This window comes from Sphaeramia orbicularis, chromosome 14 (assembly GCF_902148855.1).
Source record: "Sphaeramia orbicularis chromosome 14, fSphaOr1.1, whole genome shotgun sequence".
Lineage (NCBI taxonomy): Eukaryota > Metazoa > Chordata > Actinopteri > Kurtiformes > Apogonidae > Sphaeramia > Sphaeramia orbicularis.
This window is the reverse complement of record NC_043970.1, coordinates 39,021,854-39,034,827: the sequence shown is the minus strand read 5'-3', so window position 1 is coordinate 39,034,827 and position 12,974 is coordinate 39,021,854. Positions and strand designations below refer to the sequence as shown.

General features: G+C 33.6%; 1 protein-coding gene across 2 annotated transcripts in view; it reads right to left on the bottom strand.

Moving 5' to 3' along the window:
* The window catches only part of opcml (opioid binding protein/cell adhesion molecule-like), a 1,247,413-nt gene that overhangs the window by 228,352 nt on the left and 1,006,087 nt on the right, over positions 1 to 12,974 (bottom strand). The gene's annotated exons all lie outside the window — the stretch shown is intronic.

Genomic DNA, 12,974 nt, shown 5'->3' with positions numbered 1-12,974 from the left:
AATAAAATAAAATAATAACTAGTGTGTTGACCCATGGGGAACCACAAAGCTCTAGATATGGTACTTTTTAACCTCTCAGCTGGCATGTCTGTTTCTATACATGATCTTTGACACCATGGCAACATGGCCCAATAGTTTATCTGTTGCTACGTAACCCACTGGACATAGCAACATGATTGTAAGGCTATTGTATTCCAAAATTTACAAATATCTCCCAAAATATTGGTCCTATCAACTTGCCGTTTTCACAAGTCTCTTCCTTGACTAAAAATACAATTGCGGAAAAAATTATCAGACCATCAAAAGTCATCAAAAACAATGGTTATGCAATGAAGTACTAACTCCTGTGTGTATCATGTGACTAAAACAGACAGAAAAGAAAACATGGAATGCCTAAAAGCACTGTTTTTGTCAGTACAATGCCATAGATATTGATGTAAGAACTGATGTGACTTTGGTTTTTATCAAGAAAAACATGGAAAATGGATCGATATCAGCTCTGAAATTAAACTGTTATTAGCTATTTTTGTTGTTATCATTATATTTGTCCAAACAAATGTACCTTTAGTTGTACCAGGCATTAAAATGAACGAAAAATTGAAGAAAACAAGGGGTGGTCTAATAATTTTTTCCACGACTGTACATAAGTATGCCAAACTGCCCGACACACACACACACACACACACACAAACAGAGTCCACTTCCCTTTTATAATATAGATGATAATAATCCTGTTTTTAATATTTTGGTGCTAATCACACACAACAAACATAATAAGACTAAAATGAGATGTTAAAAGAAAACTGGACCATAGATTAAGTATCATGGATTTGCACATTTGAGCAAAAATCATTTTTACTTTCAGCATATTGATTTTCATTACTTGAAGAAAAGTGTAAATATTCCATACATATAGTGATATAACATGAGGATCAGCTTGCTTTGCAGAGAAACGGCTTGTAGAAATGTCCTTCACTGGCCTACTTTTTCCCTTATACTGCACTAAAGACACTGAAACAGTACTTCTGCTCTTTTAAACTCATGTATTTGTACTTCTACTTGACTAAGAATGTTTCTACCTTTGGGAGAAGAAGCACAGACACATCCACCTCCTAACAAAGATATTAAATTTAGTAATATATAAAGGAAATTTGGCTTTAAGGGGCTAAATGTAGCATTTCTACTTTCGGATATTAAGAAAATGGCCTAAAATCGTCATAACGGTGTTTACAACAAAAAATTGGGACTGGAAGTTCTGCCAAAGATGTATAGATATGCGCTGAATAAAATGGTGCTTCTATGAAACTGAAACTGGTGCCTAAAAACAGGACATGGGGCTAAAAATTCAAACCAGATGTAGACTGATGTTATGAAGCAAGTTTGGAAGCACTTTGGGTCTATTATAAAACTAAATACTTACTGAGATAAAAGAGAAACTATTGTGCAGATAAAACACATTTTTATATTGTTTTACATTATATTTAATACAAAAATCTGTATGTAACATGGCCAAAGGACACGAAAATTACACGCTACTATTTTTTTGAATATCTCTTTATTCTCTCACAGGTACATTTTGGGAATTGAACTAATTATGCAAGACAGAGTGTTTCATAAAAATGACCGCTGTTGCAAAATCATTTGTGATTTATTTGTGTTTAAATGGGCAGGTTCTGCATGTAACGCAAGTGGACATGGTGGGTTACATGAGACTGAGATTCATGAAAAACCCACATGTTTGAATAAGACAAACCACTAGGATTATCAAATTTAACACAGTGTCTTTATTTATAGCGGTATATAAGACCATTTAAAGCCATGTTTTCAAAATAAAATGCACTGACACCTAGGTAGTTTTTCCTGTCCCAATTTTGGTCCTATTTGTGGACCCAATATTTTATTAAAAATTCATTAATTTTGGGATGGCTCAGAGCAAGAGTATACATTTTTTTGCGTTTATATGAGGTCATCATGAGGTTCATCCTGGGGGGAAATATGTCTAAATTTATCTTTTATTATTGGGTCTAAAAGCTGGTAAAGTGCCAGGTATCAAAATGTACCCAGTTTCATAGAAGCATCCATATGCACACTGATGGTATGGGGGATTTGTGTGACCACTAGAGGGAGTAGTGAGTCACTCTGCCATTTTCCCATGGTGAGGACAACTAACACTATGGGACCTTTGACCAAAGCATTAGTCAAGGAAAGTGATAAAAGCTACAAGCACGGTTTGTCACCACTGGACACGGCTGTAAATGAAAGAAAAAAAAAAAAAAAGAGTTTGCAGCTGAAATGGCAGCGTTTCTTCTACATGCGTGAGTTTGATTCTGAAGCTTATGAAGGTATAAAGTTATTATAGGATGCTATCATATTTGCTTCAGATCGTGTTTGTTCGATTCCAAACAGATCTTTAGTTCAACTACATTACTACATAATGCATTGAGGTAGTTTATTACAAAATGCATCAGTTTATTACATAATGCGGCTTTATTACAAGATGACGTGACATTCCGCATTATGTAATAAATTATGTAATAAATTCCCATTATGTAATAAAAGTTCAAAATGTAATAAGAATGTCACATCATGTTGTAATAAAGCCACATTATGTAATAAACTGACGCATTTTGTAATAAACTACCTCAGTGCATTATGTAGTAAATTTTTTCGCATTATGTAGTATGTTATTACAATTTGAGAAATTTATTACAAAAGGCACTTGACACATTTTTATTTTCAGGAAAACGTAATGTGCTAAATTAATCTTTAAACTGTGTGGTTAAAGTTCTGATTCCATTACCTGTAGCTCCTGTGACTAATTTCTTCTAAATTGCTCTGAAAGGATGTTAATTTGGATTGTTATTACATAATGAACCATGTTATTACATTTTTTTTTAATAAAAATGTGTCAAGTGCATTTTGTAATAAATTTCTCAAATTGTAATAACTTACTACATAATGTGAAAAAATTTACTGCATAACGTGTTGACGTAGTTTATTACAAAATGCGTCAGTTTATTACAGAATGCGGCTTTATTACAAGACGACGTGACATTCTTATTACATTTTGAACTTTTATTACATAATGGGAATTTATTACATCATGCGGCTCAACAGTTTGGAATATCTACAGGGTGGGGAAGCAAAATTTACAATGAACATTTAGTTGTTTTTTCTCAGCAGGCACTACGTCAGTTGTATTGAAACCAAACATATATTGATGTCATAATCATACCTAACACTATTATCCATACCTTTTCACAAACTTTTGCCCGTATGAGTAATCAGGAAAGCAAACGTCAGAGTGTGTGATTTGCTGAATGCACTCGTCACACCAAAGGAGATTTCAAAAATAGTTGGAGTGTCCATAAAGACTGTTTATAATGGAAAGAAGAGAATGACTATGAGCAAAACTATTACCAGAAAGTCTGGAAGATACTATTAAAGAAGAATGGGAGAAGTTGTCACCCGAATATTTGAGGAACACTTGCGCAAGTTTCAAGAAGCGTGTGAAGGCAGTTATTGAGAAAAAAGGAGGACACATAGAATAAAAACATTTTCTATTATGTCAGTTTTCTTGTGGCGAATAAATTCTCATGACTTTCAATAAACTAATTGGTCAAACACTGTCTTTCAATCCCTGCCTCAAAATATTGTACATTTTGCTTCCCCACCCTGTATACTACATAGAACACCTTTAAAAGTCGATTTTACAATAATGTATTCTTTCCTGCATTATACAAAATAGGCAACGGTTCAAGCTGCAGGAGCCGAGGCAGAGGGGAAAAATGCCAGAATTTGGAAACATACAGCTTTCTCTTCTCAAACCAAATCAAAAGACTAAATATAAAGCCAGCTGAACCTTTCAAGCTGCTGGGGAAAAGAGAAGACAGTTTTCCAAGCTTCTGCATGGAGCTATTGTGTCAAAAACTGGAGTCATGTATATGGAAATCTCAACATTTCAACACTGATTTAGTAATTACAGCTGTCAATCACATACATACCCCTCCCACCTTGTCTGAAAACACCTTTTAACCCTTTCATGCACAGGTCACTCCAGTAGACAGTTATTCTCCAGCTGTTCTCTTGTATATTCATGGTTTTTGTTGTGTTAGTTCCATATCAGCCAACACAGTGGACGCTTATGCACCATCTCATACACTGACATTCAGACCATTACTGTAACTGTGCTGTTCTTGATAAACCTGATCTGCACTAACATTTTTTAGTGTAAATCAATTGTTATTTGTTAGACAAGAAGGTTTTTTTTCTTCTTTTTTTTGCATATTATCTCAGCATTAGAATATGTTAAAATGTTACAAGACATCAGATTAGCAGCCTTAAAAATGTTTTTATTTCATTGTTTTCAAATCACTTTCTGATAATTGGGTTTTAAACACATGTTTCTTTACTTCAAAAATTAAATGCATGGATATTTTTGGAACTCCTTAGGAAAAAAAAAAAAAAAAAAAAAAAAACTTGATCGCATTGTTTTTTTTTTCATACCTAAGGAGGAATGAAAACACAGAAGAAAAAAATCTTGGCTAAGGTTCTCACAATTAATGCATGAAAGGGTTAATTACCAGAAGTCTTTTTCACATTTTAAGTGGCGACGATTCTTTTTTCCCCTCAGAATTCTGACTTTTTGTCTCATAATAATAATAAGAAAAAATACATATTGGACCTTAGTTTATTGTATTTTTTTTTCCAGTGGCCCTAATCCTCTTCCGTACTTTCTGATATTGAGTTTTAAACACACGTTTCTTTACTTCAAAAATTAAATGCATGGACATTTTTGTAACTCCTTAGGAAAAAAAAAAAAAAAAAAAAAAAACTTGATCGCATTGTTTTTTTTTTCATACCTAAGGAGGAATGAAAACACAGAAGAAAAAAATCTTGGCTAAGGTTCTCACAATTAATGCATGAAAGGGTTAATTACCAGAAGTCTTTTTCACATTTTAAGTGGCGACGATTCTTTTTTCCCCTCAGAATTCTGACTTTTTGTCTCATAATAATAATAAGAAAAAATACATATTGGACCTTAGTTTATTGTATTTTTTTTTCCAGTGGCCCTAATCCTCTTCCGTACTTTCTGATATTGAGTTTTAAACACACGTTTCTTTACTTCAAAAATTAAATGCATGGACATTTTTGTAACTCCATGAAAGAAAAAAAAAAAAAAAAAATTGATCGCATTGTTTGTTTTTCATGTGTAAGGAAGAATAAAAACATTTAAGAAAAACAGCTTTACTAAGGTTCTTGTAATTCATGCATGAAAGGGTTAAATTACTGGAATTACAGTATGCCAAATGATACCAATAACTGCTTTAAATGCTACTGAAATAAAACTAAAGTCTTCTTGGAGAATATTATCGCCTGACAATGACAAAAACCATCACAATGTGCAAAAATCATATTAAAAAAAAAAAAAAAAAAAGAGTATGAATAGTAAAATACTTATCACTCCACATTTCTACCCCAATTAGGACTTATAAATTTTCCATCCGAATGTAAAGAAGTAATGAGTAATGTCATAATGTGTGGCTTGTGCCGAGGGATCACAGTTGGAGTGATATGCGCTGCATCCCATTGACCTTTGAGTTTTCCAGTTCAATTAGCATGCACTGCTAAAACCACCTCATTCGGTTCATTTAGAACACCGTGTGCAATCTGGATTTTTAAATGCCATCCCGAAACTTTCAGGGGTGGTTGATATTCACTCTTGGATGTTACCACTATGACAGAACCCACGCTGCTGGAAAACAAATCCACCCTGTTTATCAAACTTTACTAACGGTTTTTGTTTAAGATAATATTAACCCTTAGGGGTCCAAGGTCACAGCCCCGGGACTCAATCACGTGACATTTTCAACACGTCGTAGCCTCGGAAGTCGGTCACGTAGACCACTAGGGATGATTGCAATTCGAAAGTGCGGACTTGAAACACTCTCCCACCTTTTATTTGATGATGATAGAGCAAATACAACCGGAAATATGATGGTTTGTAACTTGAGCAAACAAGCAATATAGCGTTACACTGGGTTACAAAAAAATGTTTTTTGCAAGTTGTCTGGGTTTTTTCAACTGAATTAGGACCATTTTGCACCGCTAAATCCAAAAATGACATCTGTTTTTCTCAATCAGGTCAGGTTTTTTTTGCTAATTTGATTTTGAAAAATTTGGTCTTGTCACAAAATTGATTACATTGTTGTGACTTTATCAGTTGAGTTTTTTATATACAGGGTGTCCCATAAGTCTCCATACATAGGAAAAATAACCGTTTCTTGACATAAACCATTTTTATTTATATAATATAATAATATAATATATGACTGCCATTTTGTCGGGAACACATTTCAATGCGTGTCCTCCACTGCTGAAGAACTATAAAGAAGAACTATAAAGAAATACATGTTAGAACCATATGTATTATGTCTCCTATGTATGGAGACTTATGGGACACCCTCTAGTTTTCACCCAAAATAGGTTTTAAGAGAAAAAAAAAAAAAATCATTTTCTAACAGGATGCATTTCTTAAGTGTTACAAACTGTAGCAGAATACATCAGGCTTATTTTTGCAAGATCTTCTAGTCGAAGCCATTTCATTCACCTGCGATATTAAAAAAAACAATCATAAATTGGCAAAAGTAAAATCTTCAGAACTCGTTTATTGCAAGAAATATGACAAAAATTTTGTATCATATGATGTGAAAATGCCCATAAATGTAAGCAAAAATGTTAAAAAGAAAGTTGACCTGATTGAGCAAAATTAATGTGATTTTTGGATTCAGCACACCAAAATTATCCTAAATCAGCTCAAAAAACTTCAACAATAAATTTGTTGTTGACCAGTGTTATAGCAATATAAAGGAAGTGTTGTATTTCTGACCATATTTTTGTTATTTTTTTGTACTTTTTCAAAACAGAAAAAAACTGGCTGAATCTTCGGATTCAAATCCACAGACTGTTTTAGCATATGGTGAGAATGACCCCCATCTGAACCGGATGCGGAAACTGGGAGGACCTGGAGTGGGGTGGTGGTGGTGTGGGTGGGGGGGGGGTGGAGAAAACACCTATGTAAAGAGATGTTTTTATGCGTGTTGACATTTTCAACACGTCGTAGCCTCGGAAGTCAGTCACGTAGACCACTAGGGATGATTGCAATTCGAAAGTGCGGACTTGAAACACTCTCCCACCTTTTATTTGATGATGATAGAGCAAATACAACCGGAAATATGATGGTTTGTAACTTGAGCAAACAAGCAATATAGCGTTACACTGGGTTACAAAAAAATGTTTTTTGCAAGTTGTCTGGGTTTTTTCAACTGAATTAGGACCATTTTGCACCGCTAAATCCAAAAATGACATCTGTTTTTCTCAATCAGGTCAGGTTTTTTTTGCTAATTTGATTTTGAAAAATTTGGTCTTGTCACAAAATTGATTACATTGTTGTGACTTTATCAGTTGAGTTTTTTATATACAGGGTGTCCCATAAGTCTCCATACATAGGAAAAATAACCGTTTCTTGACATAAACCATTTTTATTTATATAATATAATAATATAATATATGACTGCCATTTTGTCGGGAACACATTTCAATGCGTGTCCTCCACTGCTGAAGAACTATAAAGAAGAACTATAAAGAAATACATGTTAGAACCATATGTATTATGTCTCCTATATATGGAGACTTATGGGACACCCTCTAGTTCTCACCCAAAATAGGTTTTAAGAGAAAAAAAAAAAAAAATCATTTTCTAACAGGATGCATTTCTTAAGTGTTACAAACTGTAGCAGAATACATCAGGCTTATTTTTGCAAGATCTTCTAGTCGAAGCCATTTCATTCACCTGCGATATTAAAAAAAACATTAATCATAAATTGGCAAAAGTAAAATCTTCAGAACTCGTTTATTGCAAGAAATATGAAAAAAAAATTTGTATCATATGATGTGAAAATGCCCATAAATGTAAGCAAAAATGTTAAAAAGAAAGTTGACCTGATTGAGCAAAATTAATGTGATTTTTGGATTCAGCACACCAAAATTATCCTAAATCAGCTCAAAAAACTTAAACAATAAATTTGTTGTTGACCAGTGTTATAGCAATATAAAGGAAGTGTTGTATTTCTGACCATATTTTTGTTATTTTTTTGTACTTTTTCAAAACAGAAAAAAACTGGCTGAATCTTCGGATTCAAATCCACAGACTGTTTTAGCATATGGTGAGAATGACCCCCATCTGAACCGGATGCGGAAACTGGGAGGACCTGGAGTGGGGTGGTGGTGGTGTGGGTGGGGGGGGGTGGAGAAAACACCTATGTAAAGAGATGTTTTTATGCGTGTTGACATTTTCAACACGTCGTAGCCTCGGAAGTCGGTCACATAGACCACTGGGGATAATTACATTCAAAAGGGCGGACTTGAAACACTCTCCCACTTTTTATTTGATGTTGATAGAGTAAATACAAATGGAGATATGATGGTTTGAAATCGGAGCAAAAAAAAAAAAATGTGAGTAAAAGTATGAAAATATGGTGGGGCGGGCGTTATATTTCTGACCACATTTATGTCATTTTTTTGTCCTTTTTCAAAATGAAAAAAACTGGTAAAATCTGTGGCTTCTAATTCACAGACCGCATTAGCATTACGGGAAAGGGTGAGAATGACCCCCACCTGAACCGGATGCGGAAACCGGGAGGACCGGGGAAGAGGGGGATGAGAAAACCGGAGAAAATGCTTATGTAAAGATATGCTTCTTTGTCAAATAGTTGAGTATAGTTTTAATTTATTACAATTTTGATTTCATATACCGAATATTTGGAACCAATATTCACTTTTAAAGTCTTTGAAAAGGTTCATTAAGCATCTTTGGGTTATTTATGTAATAAATTACTGTATATAAATTTTTCAAATCGAATTTTATATATATATTTTTTGGTGTTCTTTGGTCTTTTGTGTTGATATAGTGGGTTAAAGTGAAAAAATAATAGGCAGATGAGATAGATGAAGTTGTGCTGAAAAAAAAGATACCAAACATGGGTATAGTAAACATTTCTTTATATAGTATATAAAGGCAAAATCAAAAGTACTCAAAAATGGCCAAAATAGGCTCAGACCCCTAAGGGTTAAACAAGTGGTTCCAGGAACAACAAACCCCGCCCCTCGCACTTACTGTAGCTTATTTTGGCATCGATCCAGCTGATGTGTGTGGTGATGTCAGCGTATCAATTGCATCTACACTGAAAAAATTTGGGGGTGTTATTTACTCAGGAAAACTTCAGAAAGTATTTGCACTTAGAACTGTAAGTAAACTCTACAAGGGCGATCATCAAGTAAACTTTACTTGCGGATATACACTTGTTTTACAAGCAAACCTCAGGTAATTTACTGATGATTATTAATATGGTCATTGAATTGTACTTCCTCCTTCTTCGTAAGTTTTATGCTGTGTTCCACGTCGTTTTCTGAGTCCGTAAGTCTTCGTAGCATTCCAGGCAAGTCACGCCAAACTGCCATTCATTAAAAAAAATGTAAACTTTAACCTACTTTTCTTTACTTCCAAACACATTTCGTTCTACATCTAACCATTCTTATATAATTTATCACAATATATTCCAATATTACCCTCTGCATTCTGCCTTTATCAATGAAAATTTGGTATTTTTACCCCACCCCCTGAAGGGGAGGCAAGGGTATTGTTTTTGGTTCGGTTTGTTTGTATTTTGAACACTTTAGCAGCAAAACTGTTGGTTTAATTCACACCAAATTGAGTTCATAGATTGCCAGTGACCCAGAATAGATGTGATTATATTTTGGGGAAAGTAGGCCAAAGTTCAAATTTTTTAGGAATTTAATCTCCCCCCCCCCCCCATTTTATTATAATGGGCGCAATTTCACATGTCTGTAGCAGCAAAACTATTGATTGAATTCATACCAAATTTGGTTACAGATTGCTAGTGACCTAAAATAGATGTGATTGTATTTTTGGGAAAAGTAGGTCAAAGTAAAATTTTTTATGAATTTTTTTTTTCCCCATTTTGTTATAATGGACTAAATTTCACATGTCTGTAGCAGCAAAACTATGGGTTGAATTCATACCAAATTGGGTTTATAGATTGCCAGTGACCCGGAATAGATGTGCTTATATTTTGGGAAAAGTAGGTCAAAGTTAAAATTTTTTATGAATTTAATTTTTTTTTTTTTCCCCCCATTTTGTTATAATGGGCGCAATTTCAGATGTCTGTAGCAGCAAAACTATTGATTGAATTCATACCAAATTTGGTTTACATATTGCCAGTGACCCAGAATAGATGTGATTGTATTTTGGGAAAAGTAGGTCAAAGTTAAAATTTTTTATGAATTTTTATTTATTATTATTTTTTTTTCCCCATTTTGTTATAATGGGCTCAATTTCACATCTCTGTAGCAGCAAAACTATTGGTTGAATTCATACCAAATTGGGTTTATAGATTGTCAGTGACCCGGAATAGATGCAGTTATATTTTGGGAAAAGTAGGTCAAAGGTCAATTTTTTAAAGAATTTTTAAAATCTTTTTTTTTTTTTTCCCCCATTTTGTTATAATGGGCGCAATTTCCCATGTCTCTAGCAGCAAAACTATTGGTTGAATTCACACCAAATTGGGTTTATAGATTGCCAGTGACCCGGAATAGATCTGGTTATATTTTGGGAAAAGTATGTCAAAGTTCCAATTTTTTATGAATTTTTAAAAACCTTTTTTCTCCCATTTACTTATAATGGGCAAAATTTCACATGTCTATAAAAACATCAATTTTGTTTCAATTTACTTCTAACTTGGCACATATAGGGAGGCAATTGATACGCCATTTATATAGTCATAAAATGAACACAATTACATGCAATATCACAAAGACCATTGTTTTTTGATTCACCTAATATTAGCTTTTAAAGCCATTATTCCAACAACTCCAGACACACAGTGGTGATCTCACACATCCACACTTATTCTAATGATGAAAGTAATGAATTGGTTTATTTATGTTTGGGAATGCTTCAGTGAGACCTACTTTCTTACTAATATATTTCACTTTGAGCTTCAAAGGCTATAGTGTCAGGAATCACCTCCCTATTATTTTATATATAAGACTGTAACAGAGCTCCTATGGGCCCACGAAAACACACAACAAAACTTTTAGACAGCACATCAAAAAAAAGCAAGTTCTAATTTTAAACTTTAAGGCTTTGTTGTTCACACTATTTTCCTTTTTTGCAAACTCTCAGCACATTTTCAATGTTAAAAAAAAAAAAAGAGAGAGAGAGAGAGGGAAGTTTCCAGGACGTGGATGCAAAATGTTCACTTTAGGAAAGTGCAGTGTGTTGTTCCTTTTCACTTTGAGTGGTAGAAAGATTTTTTTTTTTTTTTTTTTTAACGCTGACAAAAGTTCAACAATTTAGCAAATCACACATGCTGCGGCACACACAATTTCAGCCGGTGCTCCACAATGAGAGTCTGGTGTTCCACAGCCATCTGGATGACTCTGCCTCCATCATTTTCTCTTTGATGCCAAGAAAGTCAACACCGAGAAAGGCAAGTCCTTCACTAAGCATACGCCGATCTATTTATGTATGTCCTGTGCAGAAGGAAATAGGATGACATTAATTTGGTCTCTTCCTTCATCATCGACAAATGTCTTTGTTCTGGAAAAAAATGCATTAGTAGCATAAACAGAGACCATATTTGTTGTATTTGAAGTCATTTTTCTCGCATACACAAAGCCTGTGTGTTACTGCCTTTGTATGTGTTCAGCTCTGAAATATTCTGTAAAAAAACAAAACAAAAACAAAACAGAAACTGATTGCATGTAGAAGTAAATTGCAAACCAAACTAGAAAATTTCTGAAAGCTGCTCCTCTAACCTGCTATTTTATTTGTATTACTAGCATAAAAATCACATTTTGTGATTATATAGTCATTAACCCTTTACAGGGTACTTATTGAAATACTCTGAAATTCATATTTCAACATTAATGTGTTATTGGAGGACATAACATGACTATTAGTTTTGTGAAAATTTTCTAGATTTTTATATTGTCATGTAGAAAATCAAGGTCAGTTAATTTACCATATTTGGTTCCTTGCTTGAAAATGACCAAAAATAAATAATAAAATAAAAAATCCAGAGAGCAAATGAATAATGGGTCAATAATGTAAAGTGCTTTGGGTGTCTAGAAAAGCGCTATACATGTAGAAATCCAATCCATTATTACACTGGGTTACAAAAAAAATGTTTTTTGCAAGTTGTCTAGGTTTTTTCAACTGAATTAGGACCATTTTGCACCGCTAAATCCAAAAATGACATCTGTTTTTCTCAATCAGGTCAGGTTTTTTGCTAATTTGATTTTGAAAAATTTGATCTTCTCACAAAATTGATGACATTTTTGTGACTTTATCAGTTGATTTTTTTTTTATAGTTTTCACCCAAAATAGGTTTTAAGAGAAAAAAAATCATTTTCTAACAGGATTCCTGTTAGGTACAATGGTGTATTCACCGCAGATGTAGCAGAATACGTCAGGCTTATTTTTGCAAGATCTTCTAGTCGAAGCCATTTCATTCACCTGTAATATTAAAAAAACCATTAATCATAAATTGACAAAAGTAAAATCTTCAGAACTCATTTATTGCAAGAAATATGAAAGAATTTTGTATCATATGATGTGAAAATGCCCATAAATGTAAGCAAAAATGTTAAAAAGCAAGTTTCAGAAAGTTGACCTGATTGAGCAAAATGAATGTGATTTTTGGATTCAGCACACCAAAATGATCCTAAATCAGCTCAAAAAACTTAAACAATAAATTTGTTGTTGACCAGTGTTATTATTATTAAGAAGTATCTAAAAAAAAATCCAAGAAAAACACCTATAAAGGAGGCAACATGTCACTGACCATGAATGACTGACGGAACAGTGAATTAGTACTTTTGTGTGTTTGACA